The sequence below is a fragment of the Cryptomeria japonica genome, chromosome 3 (genome assembly GCF_030272615.1).
Source record: "Cryptomeria japonica chromosome 3, Sugi_1.0, whole genome shotgun sequence".
Classification (NCBI taxonomy): domain Eukaryota; kingdom Viridiplantae; phylum Streptophyta; class Pinopsida; order Cupressales; family Cupressaceae; genus Cryptomeria; species Cryptomeria japonica.
This window is the reverse complement of record NC_081407.1, coordinates 643,394,677-643,416,303: the sequence shown is the minus strand read 5'-3', so window position 1 is coordinate 643,416,303 and position 21,627 is coordinate 643,394,677.

Sequence of the window (21,627 nt, the reverse complement as noted above, 5' to 3'; positions counted from 1 at the left end):
AACAATTGGCCATTGAACACTTTGTAGAGGCCTTGGGTAGAGATGTCTCTCTAGTTACTGGTAACTTTCCATTAGTGGAGGATTCCATAGAAAACCTGGTGTCTGAGGATGATAACATTTTATTGTTGGCCCTGTATTCTCTTGAAGAGGTGAAAGAAGCTACTTTTTCCCTCCATCCTCACAAAGCTCCTGAACCAGATGGTTTTATGATAGAATTTTTCTAGAAATGCTGGAATTTTATGGGGGATGACATTTGGAGGGTGGTTGATAAATTCAGGAAGAGGAGGAAGTTCATCAAGGTTATCAATCATATGATGCTACCACTCATTCCCAAGAAGCAATATTGTGAAACAATGGCAGAATTCCACCCTATTTCTCTATGCAATTCAATCTATAAGATTATAGCTAAGGTGATGTCCAGTAGATTGAAGAAGATTCTCCTGAAGCTGATATCAGAAAATTAGAATGGTTTCACTATAGGAAAAGAGATCATGGAATGTATTATGCTCATGTAATAAGTGCTTCACTCAATGGTCAAGGAAAAAGTGAAAGGTATGACCATCAAATTAGACATATCCAAAGCCTATGACATGGTTATTTGGAACTTTCTAATTCAAGTCTTAAGAAAATTTGGGTTTGATTATAAGTGGATAGAATGCATCAAATTTTGTATTTCTACTATTAGATTTTCTCTATTGGTGAATGGTTTTGTTTGTGGATTTTTTGAGGCTACTAATGGTTTGAGACAAGGCGATCCATTGTCTCCCTTTCTTTTTGTGTTGGTAGTGGAAGTGTTGAGTAATAGCATCAAATATCATTGCAGAATGGGACCATGGAGGGGCATTAGAGTCCATCCTCAAATTGAGCTTATCACTCATTCTCAATTTGTAGATGACACACTACTCTTTGGTGTGGCCTCGATGGAGGAGGCGATAGCTATTAAAGAAACACTAGATGAGTATGCAGTCACCTCTAGTCAATTTATGAATAAGGAGAAATCTCATATATACTTCCTGAACACAAGCAGACATCTTCAAGCCAAAATTGCAAATAAATTAGAATTTCAAACCAGATTATTTCCCCTTAAATACCCAGGGATTCCCATTAATGCGAGAGAAAGGAAAACTTATATTTGGGAGGAAGTAATCAATAAGTACAAAGAAAAATCTATTTTGTGGAAGAACAGATGGATTTCTCAAGCGGTTAGGATTCAGATGATTAAGGTTAGTTCTATCGGCAATTCCAATTTACAAAATGATTTGCTTCAAGATGTTGAACAATGCTTATAGTAAACTTGATGGAATGTTAAAGAATTCATTTGGGAAGGAGCGAAGGATGAGAGGAAAATCCCTCTTATCATATGGGATATTGCTTGTCTCTCAAAGGAGGAAGGAGGAGTAGGGCTTAGGAAAATGGGACTTGAAAATATAGCCCTACGAGCCAAATTATCCTGGATGAAGTACAAGCATTCGGAGAAATTGTGGTGCAGAGTTATGAGACACAAATACTTGGACTCTGAGGATGCTGACATAATCTTTACGATGGCTAATATTGAGAAAGGCTCAATAGTATGGAATTTTCTATGGGAATGTAGGAATCTCATCACTGACCACTTATCATGGCAAATAGAGAATGGAAGAAAAGCCAATTTTTGGTACGATTCATGGGGGGGGGTGAAAGACCCTTGATATAATTATTTGAAGATCACAATTTGGTATCACAAGTTCAAGAGAGTGTAGGGGAAAAGATAATTAATTACATGGTCAGGTCTGGTCAGGAGGGAGATAGAGTTAGGTGGAAGAATGTAAATATAGGAAGTATAGAGATTTGTGCCAAACTAGATTCTTTATTCAAACAAAGGCTGGTTTTTTATATAGTGGCAAAGGACTTACTCTCATGGTGTGCCTCTAAATCAGGAGACTACAAAGTCAAATGGGGATATGAAGTGCAAAGGAGCAAATTGAGAAGCTCATGTTGGCCACAAACATTATGTTGGCAAAGAAAAAATTTACCCAAAGTATGTGCTTTCTTATGGATTGCTTTATACAAAAGAGTGCTGACAAGGAATATGTTAAAAACAATAGGTATCGTTAGACCAAGTTGGTGTGTCATGTGTATGTGGGATGAGGAATAAGTTAACCATCTATTTTAAACCTGCCCAGTGGCAAGCTCATGCTAAGAATGGTTGTTTGATATGGTTGAATTGAAAACTATTAGGAATGAAGAGATGAAGGACTTCCTCAGTCCGTGGCCCAATTGGTTTAATTCCAAGTGGGGTGATGTTTAGCTAGTAGGCCCATCTTTTCTAGTATGACATGTGTGGAAAGAAAGGAATGGAATAATTTTCAAGGAATGCATCCTACCCAGTGACAAATTATTACTCAAGATTAAAGAATCTATAGAGGAAGTAATTAGCTGCAATCTAAAGAAAAAACAAGTTAGAAGGTACATGAATTGGGACAAGGTAATGGAAACTAAATGGTCATTCAAAGAGACAGGACAGGTTCAGATTATCGACAAGAAGGTAAAAATGCAGAAGGTTAGATGGAAGGTGCCTAAAAAGGGATGGATCAAACTCAATTTTGATGGTGCTAGTAAAGGCAATCCTAGAAAGGCCAGGTTTGGGGTTGTCCTAAGGAATGAGGAAGGGTGCTTCTTACAAGGATTCTATGGTAATCTTGTGGAGAGTACCAACAATGAAGCAAAAATAAGAGCATTGGAAGAAGGATTGGAATTATGTGAAGAAAAAAGGACTTTCTAAAGCAATCATAGAAGGGGATTCAGAGATTGTAATTAATGGGGTGATAAAGAGGAAGTTCATCAATTGGAAGCTATATAGATGGATTCCCAAAATTAATTGTTTGTTAGAAAAAATCAGGGATTATGGCCTAGTTCACACACTCAGAGAAGGCAATAAGGTGATAGATGTTTTGGCCAATATGGGAGTAGAAACCGAAGAGACCTTGAAGATGATTAGCCCTCAACATATTTTAGTGGTGCTTGAAAAGATTATTCACAATGATAGGTTTTCTCTTCCCCATGAAGGAATAGGGTGAAGTACTTTCCTTATCTCTGCAAGTAGTAGGAGTAGGTGTTCATTTCCTAGGATTTATTCATAGGAGGGAATGAGTCCTTAAGCCACGTTTTATGAGATTAATCAATCTTTTTGGAAGACTTGTCTATATAGAGTTGCAGGAGGAATTTTCCATATAACTAATGGTAGGAGGAGATTGCAATAGAGTAGTAAAGATTGAGATGAGAATCACAGTGCATTGGACAAAGAGTCTCGAAGATTTGTTTGATTTCTAACTTGATTTAAAGATATCCACCTTGATCTGAGGAAATACAGTGTGGGCATATTCAGTAGTGAGAGGGTAATGGAGAATTAAGGGAGGTAGGGTTTCAAGTATAACTTCAGAATGGTACCGTTTGTTGCTATGAGCTGTATGAATTGCGAAGAGCTGGTTGAGAGACAATTTCTAGATTTGTTCAACATAGAGGTGGATATTTATATGGTAATCCTAGAGATGGTAGATGTATCACTCAACTTGTAGAGGAATTGGTGCGACAGATTCTTTTATGAGGTGGTTCTAGCTCCCATGGTGGATATCTTGGAGTCAAAGGAGACATGCTTAGAATTAATTGAGGGATTTGTGAAAGCAATGAACGGGGATGTAGTTGCCAATACCCTTTTGTATTTACAAGATGGGTCGAAGTAAAGTATTTTTGGGGTATATTTTAGTCCATCAACATATTACTCCTCAGACTCAGAAGAAGATTCAGAGATGGAAGATGAATAGGAAGACATAAATGAGTAGGGAGGGGAGGCTTCAAATGAACTTGATTTAGAAGATAATGAGGAAAGGGAGAGAAAGGAAAAGAAGAGGAGGAAGAGAAGATTTATTGAGGATGCTTGGTCGGTATTCAGAAATGGGGTGATGAACGGGGATCTAAAAAACTTCAAACAATTCAAGAGTGCAGATGATTGGTGGCTAACAGAGGAATCCTCAGACTCCCTATTCAGGCTTGGTGAATTGGTGTCACAACTCCTACATTATCTTATGTAAATGATCATTGTATATGTTATGTCAATATATTGATCTTAGGCTAGTAGATGTTTTTCAGTCATAAGGATATAAGATAGTTGTGTGCTTGGTGTGTGTGGCCTGGAGAAGCATGGTGTGTAATATTTTCCATGTAACCCTTTTTGAAAGCAATATAGGGAGCTATCCCCATCAAGAATATAACTTACCATTAAAAAAAACAAAAAAATAAGAAATTTGCAAAAAATATTTGCAACAATCAAAGGATTCACTATGAATATGTTATTAGAGGCATCATGCAAGAAGATTTAAATAGCTCAACACATGCATTATAAATCACCATATTGATAGAATAAAATATATTTACATATAGTATTGTCGAATAGAAAAATCACACAATATCCCACAATAATAATTCTAAACAAGTATTATTTATCTTATATCATAATATAAAGAAAAGAAAATTGGTAAATCTTTCTAAAATGTGTAAAAAGTTTGTAAAAATAAGAAGTATTGAAGGTCAAATATGAAGTAACTATGCTAATAGCACTTTGTTATAATGGTGTCAATACAATAAAAATTCTTTAGTGATGAGATTTTTATTATGACCTTTGTTTTCATAATGATCATTATATAGTTCTTTCAACATAGCTATAAATTTGGCTATGATTATATATGCCTTCCATTTTTAATATTTCTAGTTCGACATCATCAATCATTAAGGCTATATTTTCAATTTCTTTGGCAATTTTGTTGCAATACTCTAAAACAGATTTCACACTATTGTCGATAAGGGTTTTAGCAAAATCAACAATGATTTTTCATTCATTCTATGAAGCATCTATAGTTTCATTTTTTTATTGAAAATAAAATATAGTAAAACTAAGGTTAGTATTAGGGTGATGATGAACAAAATATCCATAATTTGTGATAAAATTAAATTAGCAAATAATGAAATTAATTAATACAAATTATGTATGAAATAAATAATGAGAATACTTAATAGTCATTGAAGAAAATTTAACCATTATAATAATAAATTGGTTGTCTTCCTATGTTGAAATGTCATGAAAATTATTTAAAATACCAAGAGAAATATAAAATCATAAGGAAATGATGTGACATAAAAAAATTAAGCTTTATATTTGATTAAACAACCAACAAAATACATTCAATGCAATAATAAATGTTGACAATTTTTGTTGAGTAATGAGATTCACTAGTTTTGTTTGATGTAAGACATAATATTTAATCTATAATAGATCACATTATTAATAATTTTATAACATTCATAAAATATTATACAAAATAAATTTGGGCAGAAATATAATTTTTAATGATTGATTTACAAATATCTGTAAAATAATAATTTAAAAATAGTTCCACTTTGTTAAATATTTGTGCATCGATAGTAAATCTCAAATAAAATTTACAAATTTCTATAAAAATTAAAAATAATTATAAATACAATGTTTAAATAGTTTAGAAATATTTGTCAGATAATATTTGTATATTACTTTCGCATAGTTAACCATGGATGGATAGGTAATAAATATCAATCTTTAGTATCATCACAAATAGTTCAAATTTTAATTGTTAGATATGTCTTCACTTCATACAAGGAAGGCAACCCATAGTATGCATGCAACAACCCATATGATAGCATGACCTAATATAGTACCCAAGCTTAAGAGTATTGTGAAAGCATTCCTTAGGTGGGCCTATGTGATAGCTAATTTATGATTGTCCCTTAATAAATCTCATGAACTTCATACTAAGTTGATCAAATAGAGTGTGCTTCTCCATATTCATTGTTGGTCTTATAGTGATCTTCCAAATGCATCCAATAAGATAAAGATCTCAAATCTTATGGTATAGAGAAATTGACCAACCACACAAATTGACAATCTCAATCTATATATTTTAAAATAATACAACTAAGCTCATTTTGACCTTTGATTCATATAAAAAGTTAAAGTATAGAGCATAATTGTTAAATTTTACCTGAGTGGTCCCCAGTCCATTGTTAATTTTCTTGACCATCATGTCTCTCATTAAATAGAAAACACTCAACTCCTCTATACGAAGGAGGACATTGAGTGGAAGACACACGTGATACATTGACATCCAAGTGGATGCTAACATGCATGAAAATTATTATTAGCTCTTACATTACTATTCAATAGAAAAAGGAATATACTTTCCAATTTAATTAGAAAATCTTGTAAAGGATAGTAAACATTAAGAAAATGGATGTTATCAAAGTATCTAAAAATATATTTAATCAAAGTGATATATATATATATATATATATATATATATATATATTGAGAATTATTTAAGGTGAGTATATTATGTAATTTTTTAGAAACTTATTTGACATAAATATTAAAGTATAGAGTGAAACACTAAAAGGACCATAATGACACATACATGTAGGTATTTGTTTTACCTTAGGTGATTCTAGGCAATATGCTTGTCAAAAAGAACTTTAAAATTTTCAAATGAAAGATATGGTGGAAATGGAAGTACACAAAAAATTGGTTTGTTTAAAATTATGTAACATTTTTTGATAATTTATATTTGTTCAATTGATATCATGAAATCATATAGTGGTCTATAAAATGTTAATCTAAATTTTCTAAAAATTTAATCTAAAAAAATATAAAATCAATCTAAATTTTCTAAAAATTTGAGTCTATTTTCTTCAACCTTGTGCTTGATAATTTTTCTACCCTTTTTCATAACCCTTTTGACATTTTATGGCAATAAAAAACTTTGGCTTTTTTAAATTCATGTAATTTTTTTTTATCATTTATAATTATTGAATAAACACCATGAAAGCATATAATGGTATATATAAAATATTAGCAATTATTGTGGTGGAAAAAAAGAACACAGGTTTCAAAACCACTAAAGAAAATTTAAACAAAAAATATATTACATCAATTATCTTCTAAAAATTTGAGTCTATTTTCTTGAGCCCTACGTTTCGCAAGTTGTCCCTTTTTCATTTTTTCATAAGGGTTATATGTGAATGGTGACATTATTCTCAAGCCCTCTATATATTACACACGAGATACTACCACAAATGTCAATCCTATTCTTTCTCTTGGTCCTATACCAATTGTCACTTTTGAAAGAGTCAATCTTTGGTATTTATGTATAGTCGATACCATATCATTCTCAATGGTTGTTGAAGTGTTCTACTTTTTTGAATATTGCAGTTATTGAAATTGTATTTGGATGATGATCTTCAAATGGTGATCCTAAATAATAATCAAATTCTATCATCACATATGTTAGTGGTTAAGGTGGAACACCTCTTGGCTTGTATAGAATCTTTTGAATATATCCTAAAGCTCAAATTACAACACGTACTTGTATCCAAAGATTTAAAGTGAGCATGACCCCTGAATTCTTGCTGATCAATAACTCTAGATAAATTTCATCACTTGAATAATCTTCTCTTGTATTAATATCTCATTCTTTTATTGTAAAACTACGTGCAATATGATGTTTCAATGAATATACTTAGTGTAGTGTCGCAATATCACTAAGTGTAACATCATGTTTCAATGAACATCCTATTGCATGTAGTGTTCCAATAAAAGATGGAAGTATTAATACAAGAGAAGATTGCTCAAGTGATGAACTTGATCTAGAGTTATTGATCAGTAAGAATTCAAGGATCATGCTAACTTTAAATTTTTTGATTGTAAAGAAAGTGTTGTAAATTGAGCTCTAGGATATATTCAAAAGATTTTCTACAACCCATGAAGTATTCTGTGAGACATGGACCGACACTGATACCATGTGAGATTTTGCCAAGATCAAGAGGCAATGGAAAGCACAAGTAAGAGAGACAAAATAGATGATAGAAATAAATTGTATTCTATCAAGAGAAAATATTGATCAACTGGATCATCGATTAGTTGTTTAATGAATGCCCGTACAAACAATGTAGATGAGTTTTCTTATATAGGCAAGGCTTATGGACATGTGGCTCAATAAGAAACAAGGGTAGGTAGGAAATAGGTGTGGGTAGGTAGGAGAAACAATATAATATTCCACATGAGGTGGACTGTAACAACAAGATAAAATCAACACCATAAAAGGTGGAAATTCTCCTACACACACTATCCCAATGTGGCACAAACACCCAAGTGTCTCATACCCAAACTACTATGAAATCCATTTATCTAATTAAACTTAAGTAAAGTGTAATAATATCCATGATGAATAATTATTTACACCAACACCTCCCCTTAAGTGCAACTAAGCAATGCAAGATGGGTCCCGGCTACATGACCATGTTAGGTACCCAAGTACAAATGCGAATGCAATCTCCAATAAATGAAGAAAGAAAGAAAAACACAATGGGAAAAAACCCTCCCCCAAAATAGAGATGATGAAAGCACACAATGCTCTCAATGATGAATGAGAAGAACAAAAATATGTTCCCCCCATAAGAGAGAAGAAGAGATCATGAAGCCCCCCCTTAATGTTGAATCTTCTGCAAAGATGGTCCAATGATGTTGACCAAAATACCTCCCCATATGGAAGAAAGAGAGCCAATGCTACATCAATAATGTCAAAGTGTGACAAAACCAAGTACCAAGTCGATGTCGATGAATCACTCGCTATAACAAAATGAAGATCAAGCATGGAGACAACCTGCGTTGAGCATCATCTGGATACTCGTAAATAGTAGAAATACTGGTACAATCCAAGTCTCATGGAAGCCATGCACAAATGTGTACAATCTAAGTCTCAATTGGAGCCATGCACCAAGTCTCACAAGATATTCATAATCTACGTGTACAAGAGGATTACATCAAATAGTCATCAAAGACAAGATACAAAGAGGTGTGGCACTTTATGATAGTGCAAGTACAACATTTCTCAAGAAGGAGCATACATCATGACAAAATATTTAAATGTGGAAACATGAAAATGATGCCACTAACAAAGAAGTCCTGTAGATTACTGCAAATGAAGATGCCTCCGAATGGAATTTCACCAAGAGATATAAATGAACAACTGACCCCCAATAAAAAGATCATGTTGGAACTTGCAAATAATGGAAAAGTGGACTTCTAATTTCAATGATTACAACTTCTCAAAATGAGATATAAGAGACTTCAACAAATACAGCTAGTGATCTAAACTAAGATCCAAGCAAAATATAAGTAGCAAATAGGCCAAAAATGACCAAATACTGAAAATACAATATCCACTTGAAATCATTGTAACCTAATGGAAGATTATGAAAGTAGATGAAAAATTATGCACTTTCAAAAAAACGACACCTGAAAAGGAGTCCATATGAGCCCAAATGAAGCCTCCAAAGTTTTAAAAATTGGGATTTCATGATTTCTGAAAAACCTGTATCCGAAAAATAGAAAACTCCTTCACCATTGTACAAATCACAAAATTCTACCCCAAAACAAAAAACATTTCTCGAAAAAAGGAGTCTGGATGAGTGAGATATCACTATTTGAAAATTGTTTGCAAAATTATAATTTCTGGAAAATTTCCATTGTAGCTTCAAACTTCAAATGCCTCTAAATTTGGCCTCCGAAGTCTGATTTGGATGAAACAAAAGGATAAAATAACTTTCTTGGACCTCCTAAATCCAATGGTAACCTCATATTTGACCCATCAAGCTTCAATAATAACCTGCAATAAAAAGCTCCAAAAGACACAACCCCAAATAGCATCAAATTTCTCTCAATTGGCAAACCAATGACACTAATGGCTCTGATACCATGTGAGACATGGACCAGCTCTAATACCATGTGATATTTTGCCAAGATCAAGAGGCAATGGAAGGCACAAATAAGAGAGACAAAATAGATGATAGAAATAAATTGTATTCTATCAAGTGAAAATACTGATCAACTGGATCATCAATTAATTGTTCAATGAATGTTCATACAAACAATGTAGATGAGCCTACTTATATAGGCAAGGCTTATGGACATGTGGCTCAATAAGAAACAAGGGTAGGTAGGAAATAGGTGTGGGTAGGTAGGAGAAACAATATAATATTCCACATGAGGTGGAATGTAACAACAAGATAAGATCAACACCATAAAAGGTGGAAATTCTCCTACACACACTATCTCAATGTGGCACAAACACCCAAGTGTCTCATACTCAAACTACTATGAAATTCATGTACCTAAGTAAACTTAAGGAAAGTGTAATAATATCCATGATGAATAATTATTTACACCAACATATTCTACCTGAACCACTAGCATATGTGATGATTGACTTTAATAATTATTTAGGATTACCATTCAAATATCATCATCCAAATACAATTCCAATAACTCCAATACAAAAAGGAAGAATTCTTGAACTACCATTGAGATTGGAATTGCAATTGACTATACATAAATCTTATACATTAACTCTTCCAAAAGTGACAATTGATATAGGACCAAGAGAGAAAAAGATTGACATTTGTGACAATATCTTTTGTGAAATCTCTAGAGGGCCTGAGAATAGTGACACCATCCACATATGACCCTTATGACAAAATGAAAAAGAGTAGACAACTTCTGAAGCGCAAGACTAAGGAAAATGAACTCAAACTTTTAAAAGATAATTAATGTAATATATTTTTTGTTAAAATTTTCTTCAATGGTTTTGATACTTGTGTTCTTTTTTGTCACCATAATAATTGCTAATATTTTATATATACCATTATATGTTTTTACGATGTCTATTCAAAAATTATAAAAGATCAAAATGCATTAAATTAATTTAATTAAGCCAAAGTTTTTTATTTCCATAAAATCTCTAGAGGGTTTGAGAATAATGTCACCATTCACATACAACCGTTATGAGAAAATGAACAAGGGTAGAAAATTTGCTAAGCACAAGGCCAAAGAAAATAGAATCAAATTTTTAGAAGATTTAATTGATATTACATATTTTTTGTTTAAATTTGCTTCAATGAGTTTAATATTTGTGTTTGTTCTGTCACCACAATGATTGTTTAACATTTTATACACCACTATATGTTTTCATGATATTTATTGAACAAATATAAATTATCAAAAAATGTTACATAAATATAAACAAGCTTATTTTTTATTTACTTCCATTTCCACTAGAACTTTCATTTGAAATATTTCTAAATTCTTTTGGACAAGCATATTGCATAGAGGCATCTAATGTAAGCTTGCATCATTTTTCATATCCATAAGGTACATCAAATGCCTACATGTATGTGTTGTTATGTTCATTTGAATCTTTCATTGTATACTTTAATATTTATGTCAAATAAGTTTCTAAGAAATTACTTAATATACTCATCTTAAGAAATTGTCACTATATATATATATATCACTTTAATTTAATATATTTTTAGATATTTTGATAACATCCATTTTTTTAATGTTTTCTATGCCTTATGCAATATTGTAATTAAATTCGAAAGCATATTCTTTTACCTATTTAATAATAATGTAAGAGCTAAAAATAATTTTCATGCATGTCAGGAAGATGTTAGATGATATGCATACATTATGGGCAATCACTTCAATATTGATGTATCACTCGTATCTTCCACTCAATGTCCTCCTTTGCATAGAGGAGTTGAGTGTTCACTGTTTGGTGAGAGACGGGATGGTCAAGAAAATTAACAACAATGGACGGAGGACCACTCAAATAAAATTTAACAATTATGTTCTATATGTTAACTTTCTATATGAATCAAAGGTCAATATGATCTTAGATGTAAGATTTTATAATCTAAAAATTGATATTGTATATTTGTCTGGTTGGTCAATTGCTCTATACCATGAGATTCATATTTGGAAGATCATTATTAGACAAATATTGAATATTGAGAAGCACACTCTATCTAATTAACTTAGTATGAAGTTCATGAGATTTATTAATGGAGAATCATGAATTAGTTATCACATAGGCCCACTTAAGGAATGGTTTATGATTATTATTAAGCCCAGGTACTCCATACCTACCTTGTATGCAGTGAAGTCGAATTACCTACCTTGTATGCAGTGAAGTCGAATTTGATAATTAAAGTTTGAAATATCATTGATGATACTAAAAATTGAGAGTTATTACTTGTACATCCATGGTTAACTAAGTGAAAGTAATCTACAAATATTCTTTGGCAAATATTTGTAACCTATTTTTTTATTGTATTTATGGTTATTTTTAATTTTGATAATATTTAATAAATTTTGTTTGAGATTTACTACCCATGCACAAATATTTAACTAAATGGAACTATTTTTCATTATTATTTGTCAAATATTGGCAGACAATCATTCAACATTGTATTTATGTCTAAATTCATTTTTCATAATATTTTATAAATGTTGTTGTAAAATTGTTGAGAATGTGGTCTTCTATGGATTATATATTCTTTCTTGCATCAAATAATTTTTCTGACATTTTATTATAGTAAAATAACTAATATCTTATCCTAATGGTTAAATTTTTTACAATGACTATTAAGTATTTAAAGTATTTATTTTATGAACAATTTGTATTACTTAATATTATTAATTATTTTATTTTATCAAAAATTATGGATAGTTGTTTCTCATCGTTCCTTAATACTAACCTTAGTTTTACTATAGTTTATTTAAAGCAAATAATTGAAACTATGGATACTTCACAGAATCAATCAGAAATCATTGTTGAATGCCCAAATGCATCTATAACTCAAATGATTTTGCTAAAACCCACAAAATTGTCAAAGAAATTGAAAACACATCCTTAATGATTGATGATGTCAAAGAACTAGAAATAATAAAAATGGAAGATGTTCCAAAAAATCTCTTGAGGCATATATAATGGTAGCTATATTTCCAACTATGTTGAAGGATGAATATTGTGATCATTATAAAAACAAAGGTCGCAATACCAATCTCATCATTGAAGAATTTGTAATGTATTTACACTATTGTAGTGAACTGCTATTAGTATGGTTACTTTTTATTGACCTTCAATACTTTTTATTTTTACAAAATTTACAGAGATTTGTCAATTTTATTTTATAATTTAATAGAAATAATTTGTTTTGGAAGGATTATTGTGGGATATTATATGAGATTTTCATTTGAAAATGTCATATGTAAATATATTTTCTTCTATCAATATGGTGAATTATAATGTATGTATTGAGATATTTAAATCTTTTTACACAATTTCCCAATTAACATATTTATAATGAATCCTTTGATTACTGCAAGTATTTTCTTGCATCATTATTGTTAGTCAAACAAAAGGTATGGTGATTTATACATATTTATGAATTGTGAGATATTATATGAGGTTTCCATTTGAAAATGCTATATGTAAATGTAGTGTCCTAAAATTGCACCCCTTGCAATTTTTGATAGCATTTGGCTCTTCGCTTTAGTGTTTGCGTTGATCGGCTTGATTAGAGACCTGATTATGCTCACACATGTCAAAAAAATCATTCAACTCAATGATGCACCCAACTACCACCTTGATCATGCCCTTAATTATGGCAAGACCAGGGTGTGGCACCCTGGTCCCCCTTAATGGGGACCTATCCTTGGGCCCCTCCTCCTGACCTATCTCAAATTTAAAGTGGGAAAATTGCTCTATGTTAGCTCATGTTAGAAAATTAGTCAATTAATCATATTGGAAATTATATAAGAGGATTTCCCCTCTCATTTGAACATCTATCACACACAAGCAAGAGGTCTTCAAGCATTCAAGTATTCAAGAGCAATTGAGAATTTTCAGTCTTCCTTCAAGCCTTGGACTAGCAATAGAGTCAAGGTTTCAAGCATTGAAGAGGAGATCAACATTCTAATTCATGAAATCATAATTCCATGTGGGCGCAAGAAAAACTTCACAAGGAGGTATAAGCATTTCATTTTTCAGTCAATTCAACATCCCCTCAAAGAGGAGGATTTCTACTTTAATTTCAACCAATTTCAATTACATTATTTCAACCACTTGGTTAATTCCAAAACCAAGCTTTGACCTAAAGGAAAACCCCTATTTCCAACACATTTCCCTTTCCTTCTATGTGCAGGAAGAAGTTACACAACTGTACTTCAAGAATTAAGCTTTATTTGCAGAGACAGAAAAATGCTTTTTGACATGCTAAAAGTTCAAGGGACCAAAAGGGTGGGCGTCCTAGTCCAGAAACACGGTCCCTGCTACTTTTGACAGATTTTACAAAGAAGCTCCGAATCATCTCAAACTTCTCAGATCCAGGTGCATGACGAAATCCTGAATCTATAGCTCATTTGTTTCTCCTATTTGTCTTCATTTCCAACACAATCTTAATTCAGCTAGTCAACTTACAAAAGAGGGTCAAACATATTCTATTTCAATCAATCTACTTAGTATTCAGTCCTACTCTGACTCATGACTGAATCTAGTGGATCTACCCCCTCTTTTGAATGTAAAGAAATCATCTCCCTCAAAGTGAAAATAGGTGATTTGGTGATTTCTCCTTCTACCTTGCGAATTTCCAAGTCACCTATTTTTTCCCTTTACATTTTGGTGAACCCAATGTGTGTTATGCTTGCTTCTAATTTTCATTTTCAGATTTGATTCATATGCAATTAATTAATTTATATTTGTAATCATTTTTTAAAAATATAGCTTATGCACTTAATTGTTACATCACTTTCATAGCTAGTTTTCACCTTTACATTTTGGTGAGCCCGACTCCTTACACCCTTTATTCTAATTTTTGTTTTCAAATTTGAGTGTATGCAATTTAAAATTCAAATTGTCAATTACAAGTTTAATTTCCTTGCAGTTTTCAAAAATTTAGAAGTTAAATTCACAAGAACCCTAATTTTTAGATTCAACATTGAGCTTGTGAAATGTCTAAATTGGATTGATTATTTCAGCTATGAGAACTCTTAAATTTTACAATTCAAGTTTTCATTTACATGTTCAATTTTCAAAATTTATAAAATTAAGTGGTCAAATTAAAAAGACTTAGTTTTTAATTTCAAAATTGAACTTGTCTTGAATTAAATTTCAAATTTGAATCCTTGCATCAATTTCAAAATTCAAATTCCCACCTTGCAACATTCAATTTTTGAAATTTAAATTTTTAAAATTAAGCGGTTTATGCAAAAAGCCTAATTTCAAATTTACCTTTAAAATTTAATCAGATCTAAAGCTCATAAAAGTTGGCCCTTAACCTTAAGAGTGCCCTTTTTTGTTTGTTTGTTTGTTTCAATTAATCATTTTATTAAACATCCTAAGTGTGTCCTATTTCAACTTTCAAGGCTTGTTTTTGTATATCAAGACACCTCCAATTCTCATATCCTTCTGGATTTTGCATTGAAATCACAATATCTAACTATTTTTCCCCAAATTTTGGTAGCCTATTTTAACTGTATTTAACTACTCAATTCCAGAGATTTGTGAAATTTTATTGATTTTAGGTCGCCCTAAGGTTGAAAACAAATCCGTATTTCAAGATTTCTATTAAGTGGTTAATTACATATACCTTAACTTTAAAAATTAAATTGGTTTATTCAATATTTCAACATTCCAAAATTTTAATTTTTAAAATTAAGAGGTTAGCTTTGAACAACCATAATTTTAAATTTAATCTTCCCTCCTTTCAAATTTGTTAAAATTAAGAGTTCTTTTTTTGCCATAATTTTAAATTTAAATTTTTATCTTCTAAGGGATAATTTTAAATTTAAATTAAGAGGTTATTTTAACAAAGCCCTAATTTTAAATTTTAAATTCCTAGGAGATTGCATTATTAATCCTTATTCTTTCAATCATTTTCCTAGAATTTTGCATTCTGAAATTCAAAATTCAAAATTCCAATTTCCCTCCCTTAGTGCATGAGTTTTATTACTATTAGTCCTACCTATAGTATCCCCATAAGGATAAGTTATAGAATTAAGGTCGCCCAATGTTAAATTACCGAGGAAATGGAACCTAATTTGGCTAGCTTTTTCAATGAGGATATTGGTGGTTCTTCCAATCCTACAGATATCCCCGTTTATCCTCTTGATCATTCTCATGATAGAGAGGAATAACTAACAAATGTATCTATTGACCAATTGGCGAAGATGGAAAATCAATTTGACAATCTTCAACAATGGATGAGTCAAGAATACTCAGAAAGTGGGGCTCTCCCATTAATTCAAGGATTAAAAAGAATTATTCAAAGTGATAAACATGGTGTTGATTCTAATATCATACCCATGAAGAGTTGTGCTGAAAACATAGGTTATACACAGCCTCTTAGTCACATTAATCATTCCATTCCTTTGACAACTCCTATGACTAGTGTGTTTACCTTCACATCAAACATCATGGCTACCTCTACATAAAATGTCATACCTACAAATGTTATTCATGGGGGAAATACCTCTTCTTTCAATCCTCATACCATGAGTGTTCCCCTTTTTACCCAATTGCACTCATCATCTATAAATGTTAGTCAAGGGGCAACTCCTTTAATCACAATTCCTTCTTTCCTAGACTATGAGTCTTCCATGTGTTACCCAGCCTTATCCATTACACCCTTATCATAGTGTCCCACCTCCTTATTCTTAATCCCTTCCTTGATCCAACAATGTTACTCCTCCCTCTCAATCCAACATGTCTAATTTCAATCCTTCTATCGAAGCTACAATCCATAGTTTATCCCAAACAGTGTGTTCCCTACAACAACAAATATCTTTTATGAATCAATCTAAGTATAATGTGCCCACATTTGATGTAGCAAGTCCATTATTCAATGACATTGTTAGAGTTGTCCCTCCTAAACATGTAGAAGTCCCTCAATTGGAACTTTGTAATAGAAAAGGTGATCCTTTAACTCATGTTAAAACATTCCAAACTTTGTGTAGTGACTTTGCTCATGATCAAAGATTGTTAGTAATTTTTACTAGAACATTAAGTGATAGATATTTGCAATGGTATTGTCCTTTGCCTCCTTATTCTATTACTTGTTTTCAATAACTGGCTAATGCTTTTATTCAACGATTTCACAATAATATTGGTCCTAAAGTTACTTCATTGATTTGATGCATTCTAAACAAGGTGTTAAAGGAAAGGTGACTGATTTTATTGGTAGATATAAGAATTTGTATTCTGATATTTCTTTTTATGTTCCTGATCAAGATATTAGAAATATTTTAATTGCTAATTTACAAAAATATATTAGGGGTAAACTTCTCTTAATTGATTTTACTTCCTTTCTACAATTGTGTGCAGTACTTCATAATTATCAACTGACTGTGAGTCAATTGGAACAATCATCTCCTTCCATGGCTCTGAGTGATAAGGGTGATAGTGCTCGAAAAATATTTGCAAAGTTAAAAAAAAATAAAGGATTCATCAAATATAATGACAACAACAACAATCAATTGGTAACCACTATAGGTGTGCCTCCTTTGTCTAAATACTTTAAAAGAGAAAAAGAATTTATTCCTTTGAATGAATCTTTGCATAGCATTATGTCTCAGTTAATACAAAGGAATGCGTTAAAACTTACCCAAATCAAACCAATTGATCCATATAAGACAAGTTCACCTTACTTTGATGCTAAATTCTTTTGTCAATACCATCTTTAGCTTGGTCATGATACTGAATTTTTCTTTTAATTAAGAAGTAAGATTCAAGATTTGATTGATAACAATACTATATGTGGCTGGTGTGAATCATAAATGAAACAAATTTGTAGCTCCTCCTAATCAAAATCTTCAAATTGACATTGATCCTTACCTTCACATTCCACTAATGTGATTGAGACAGATCATCTTGCTTTCACTCCTGATGATGTTGGCCTTGAATCTAATAATATGGTGAAACTTGTATATCAACCGGAACCTCCTAAGGACTTGTGCATAACATTTGATCCAAGTGAGAACATTAAAGCACCCAATGGCCCATTATACATAAGTGCCAAAATCAAAGGTATACCTGCTAGAGTGGTGCTTATTGATCCTACTTGCATTGTTAATGTGGTAACTAGATATTTTTTTTATACTTTGCAATTGCGTCAAGTTATATATGATGATATTGATGTGGTAGTTAGAGCCTTCTATGGCTTTTCTTATCTTTCCATTGGTTCTATCACACTTCCTATTGATGTCAACACTAAATTCTTAGATGTTCAATTTGCTATATCATTCCTACATCCGATCAATTTCATGTGAAGTTGGGACATTCTTGGCTCTCTTCCATGAAAGCAATCACTTCTACTATTCATAAGTATTTGAAATTTCCTCATAATGATAAAATTATAATTTTCAATCATAGCATGTATCAACCTATAGTAAGGAATGGAGACATTTTTCTTGATTACTTTTGGTCCGAACAATTCTAGCCTCTTCAACCTAGAAGTAATGCTCTCTTTAGATCATATTAAAATTGGAAAAATGAGATGATTTTATCCTTGAGTAAACATATAAATCCAACACTTAGCCTTCCTCTTTATGATCATACACCCCTTCTTGAGGATAAGATTATTCTTCCTCCTAAGGAAATAAATAATCTTCTTCCCAAGGAGACATCTAGTACTTCTCCTTCTAAGGATAAGATTATGTTTCCTCCTAAGGAAAGTGATAATTTTTTTCCTAAGGAATAATTTACTCATTCTCCTATGAATAGGTCCACTCTTCCTCCTAAATATAAATCTATTCATCCTAAGGGTAGAACTATCCCTCCTCATGATGGACCCGGTCTCCTTCCTACACCTCCCATTCCTCCTTTATATGGTGTGGTTTCTCCACCTTCATCTTATATAGAGAAACAACTAGCCTAAACTATTGTCCAATCTAAAATACCTCAGCCCATTCATACTTCCCTCAAAGAAGAGACGAAGCCTATACCTGATGAGCCTAAACCTTTAGCCAAAACTAGTTAAAACCTTTGTGTGAGATAATGTTGATGGACACACTGTGATAGAGCTCATGAAGTTGCTTCCCAAACCATTTATTCTCCTAAAACACCAACTGTTGACATGATTCTATTTTCTCCTAAACAATATTTCCAAGCTATTTCTCCAAGATGCAAAATGCTTAAGACAAATAATGGTTCAAGTTCTATTCCTATTAGAGCTCCTTATTTCATTAATCTTGATGAAAAAATAGGTGAAAATATTGTTAACGATAAAAATATTGATCCTAATATTTATGATGATGAATATGAATATGTTTCAGTTGACAATGATTTATCTACAAAATTTTCAAAAGCATTAATCTAATCCCCTAGTAACGAACAAAGTGACTCATCATTATAGTATGGTCCTTGTTTGAAACTTGTGATAGATCCATCTATTGTGCTTGATGTGGCTCCTCTTGTGTGTTTTCCACTTTCCCAAAATAATGATAAGAAAGATCGGGGGGAGTACAACATGCTTGATTAGCTCTATTTTCATCCTAGATTCTCTCTCTCTCTCCTCTCTTTCTTATTTGTGACATTATTCTATTTGTTTCCCTATTCTTCTATTTTTTGTCCCTAGTTTTGTCTACTTGAGGATGATGCAAAGTGTTGAGCTCTCTTTTGGTCTCTTCCATGTTGACTGAAAAGACACGTGTTCCCTTCTTCCATGTGGTGGTTTCCTTTCTTTGGGGGATGAGGATAATTCTATGAACACACACACACACACATACATATACATGAGTTATCATAAAAAACATACTGACTCCAAAGTAAGGTGGAACCACCTCGTGTTTTGTGCTTTGTGTTCATTATCCTTTGATTTATCCTCTCTTGGGGGCTAAATTATTGTGATAATGTGATTGTCTTTTTAGTGTATCCTACCTTAAAGAAATTGCTCCCAGAAAGGTGTGTGCAATTACTTTAATGTGGGGGAATACACTACACTCATGATTTTTCCTTGATACCTAAAGTTACTTAGAAAACTTTGTCTTTTCTTTGTAATTTTTGGTGTTTTTTTTTCCATGACTCATACTAAGAGAATATTACTAGTTGTAGTCATGGTTCTTTCTCTCTCTCTCTCATGATATTCCCTTTTACCTTATAATTGAAGTCATAAGATCCTAAAGTACATTGGGGGTTTTGTGTATCTTGCCTCTTTGACATGGTGAAAGTCTTTCAATCTGAATTCCTTGTACTTTACCACGAGTATTTGTGTAAACTCATACTCCCGCTAAAGTGGGGGCTAAATGTAGCAACCTAAAATTGCACCCTTTGCAATTTCCAACCACATTTGGGTCTTTGCCTTAGTGTTTGCACCCCTCGGCCTAATGAGAGACCTGATTATGCTCACACATGTCAAAAAATTCATTCAACTCAATGATGAACTCCACTGCCACCTTGATCCTACCCCAAATTAGGGCAGGACTAGGGCATGGCCACGAGGGCTTCACTAGCTAGGCAATATTATATCACGTACATTCATATTGGGGGGATTAATATCCCAAAAATGAGAGTACAATATATTGTCTATTGGTGAAAATAGATGGTTTTAAATTTGGGCTATGAAAAAATGCAATATTTGGCAAAAATAGGGGGGTTTTTCATTCAACCTTTGTATTAGGAGGGGGTGACAAAAAAAGAGTTTAGTGCAATATTTTTTGAAAATAGGGTGATTATTTGATATGTGATGAGCGCACTTGCTATACCTTGAGTTCACTAAGTGAAGCCCTTGTTGATGTGGTGCCCTCGGGCCCTATCCTTGGGCCCCTCTCTTTGACCTATCTCAAATTTGAAGTGGTAAAACCCTTATGTTGGCTCATGTCAAAAACTTAGTCAATTGATCCTATTGGAAAGTATATAATAGGATTTCCCCTCATTTGATCATCTATCACACACACACAAGAGGTCTTCAAGCATTCAAGAGATCAAGCATACAAACATTCAAGAGCAATCAGGAATTTTTAATCTTCCTCCAAGCCTTGGAGTAGCAATAGAGTCAAGATTTCAAGCATTGAAGAGGAGATCATTACTCTAATTCAGGAATCCTAATTCCATGTGGAGGAAAGAAGAAATTCACAAGGAAATATAAGCATTTCATTTTTAGTCAATTCAACATCCCCTCAAAGAGGAGGATTTCTACTTTCAGTCATTTTAATTACATTATTTCAACCACTTGGTCAATTCCAAAATCGGGGTTTAACCTAAAGGAAAACCCCTATTCCCAACATATTTTCCTTTCCTTCTATGTGCAGGAAGTAGGTTTGTAGCTGTAATTTTGGAATTAAGCTTTATTTGCATAGACTGAAAAACCCTTTTTGACACGTGAAAAGTTCGGAGGACCAAGAGGGTGGGCGTCTTGGTCCAGACACATGATCCCTACTAGTTTTGGTAGATTTTGCAGAGCAGCTCCAAATCATCTAAAACTTCTCAGATCTAGGTGCACAATGAAATCTTGATGTAACGTCATAAATTGTACGCACTTGCTAAAGCAGTACAATTTAACACCTAGTTTAGCACCTGCCTTGGCGCAGTTGCATTTTGCATTGCATTTCCCCTTTAGCACTTAATTAATCAAATTAATTAGGTCTAAAGGTTCTATTTCATCATCTTCCACATCACAAAGTCGGGCCCTTTCATTAAAGTGTGCCCCTTTCATTTTATTCCTCCAATACAT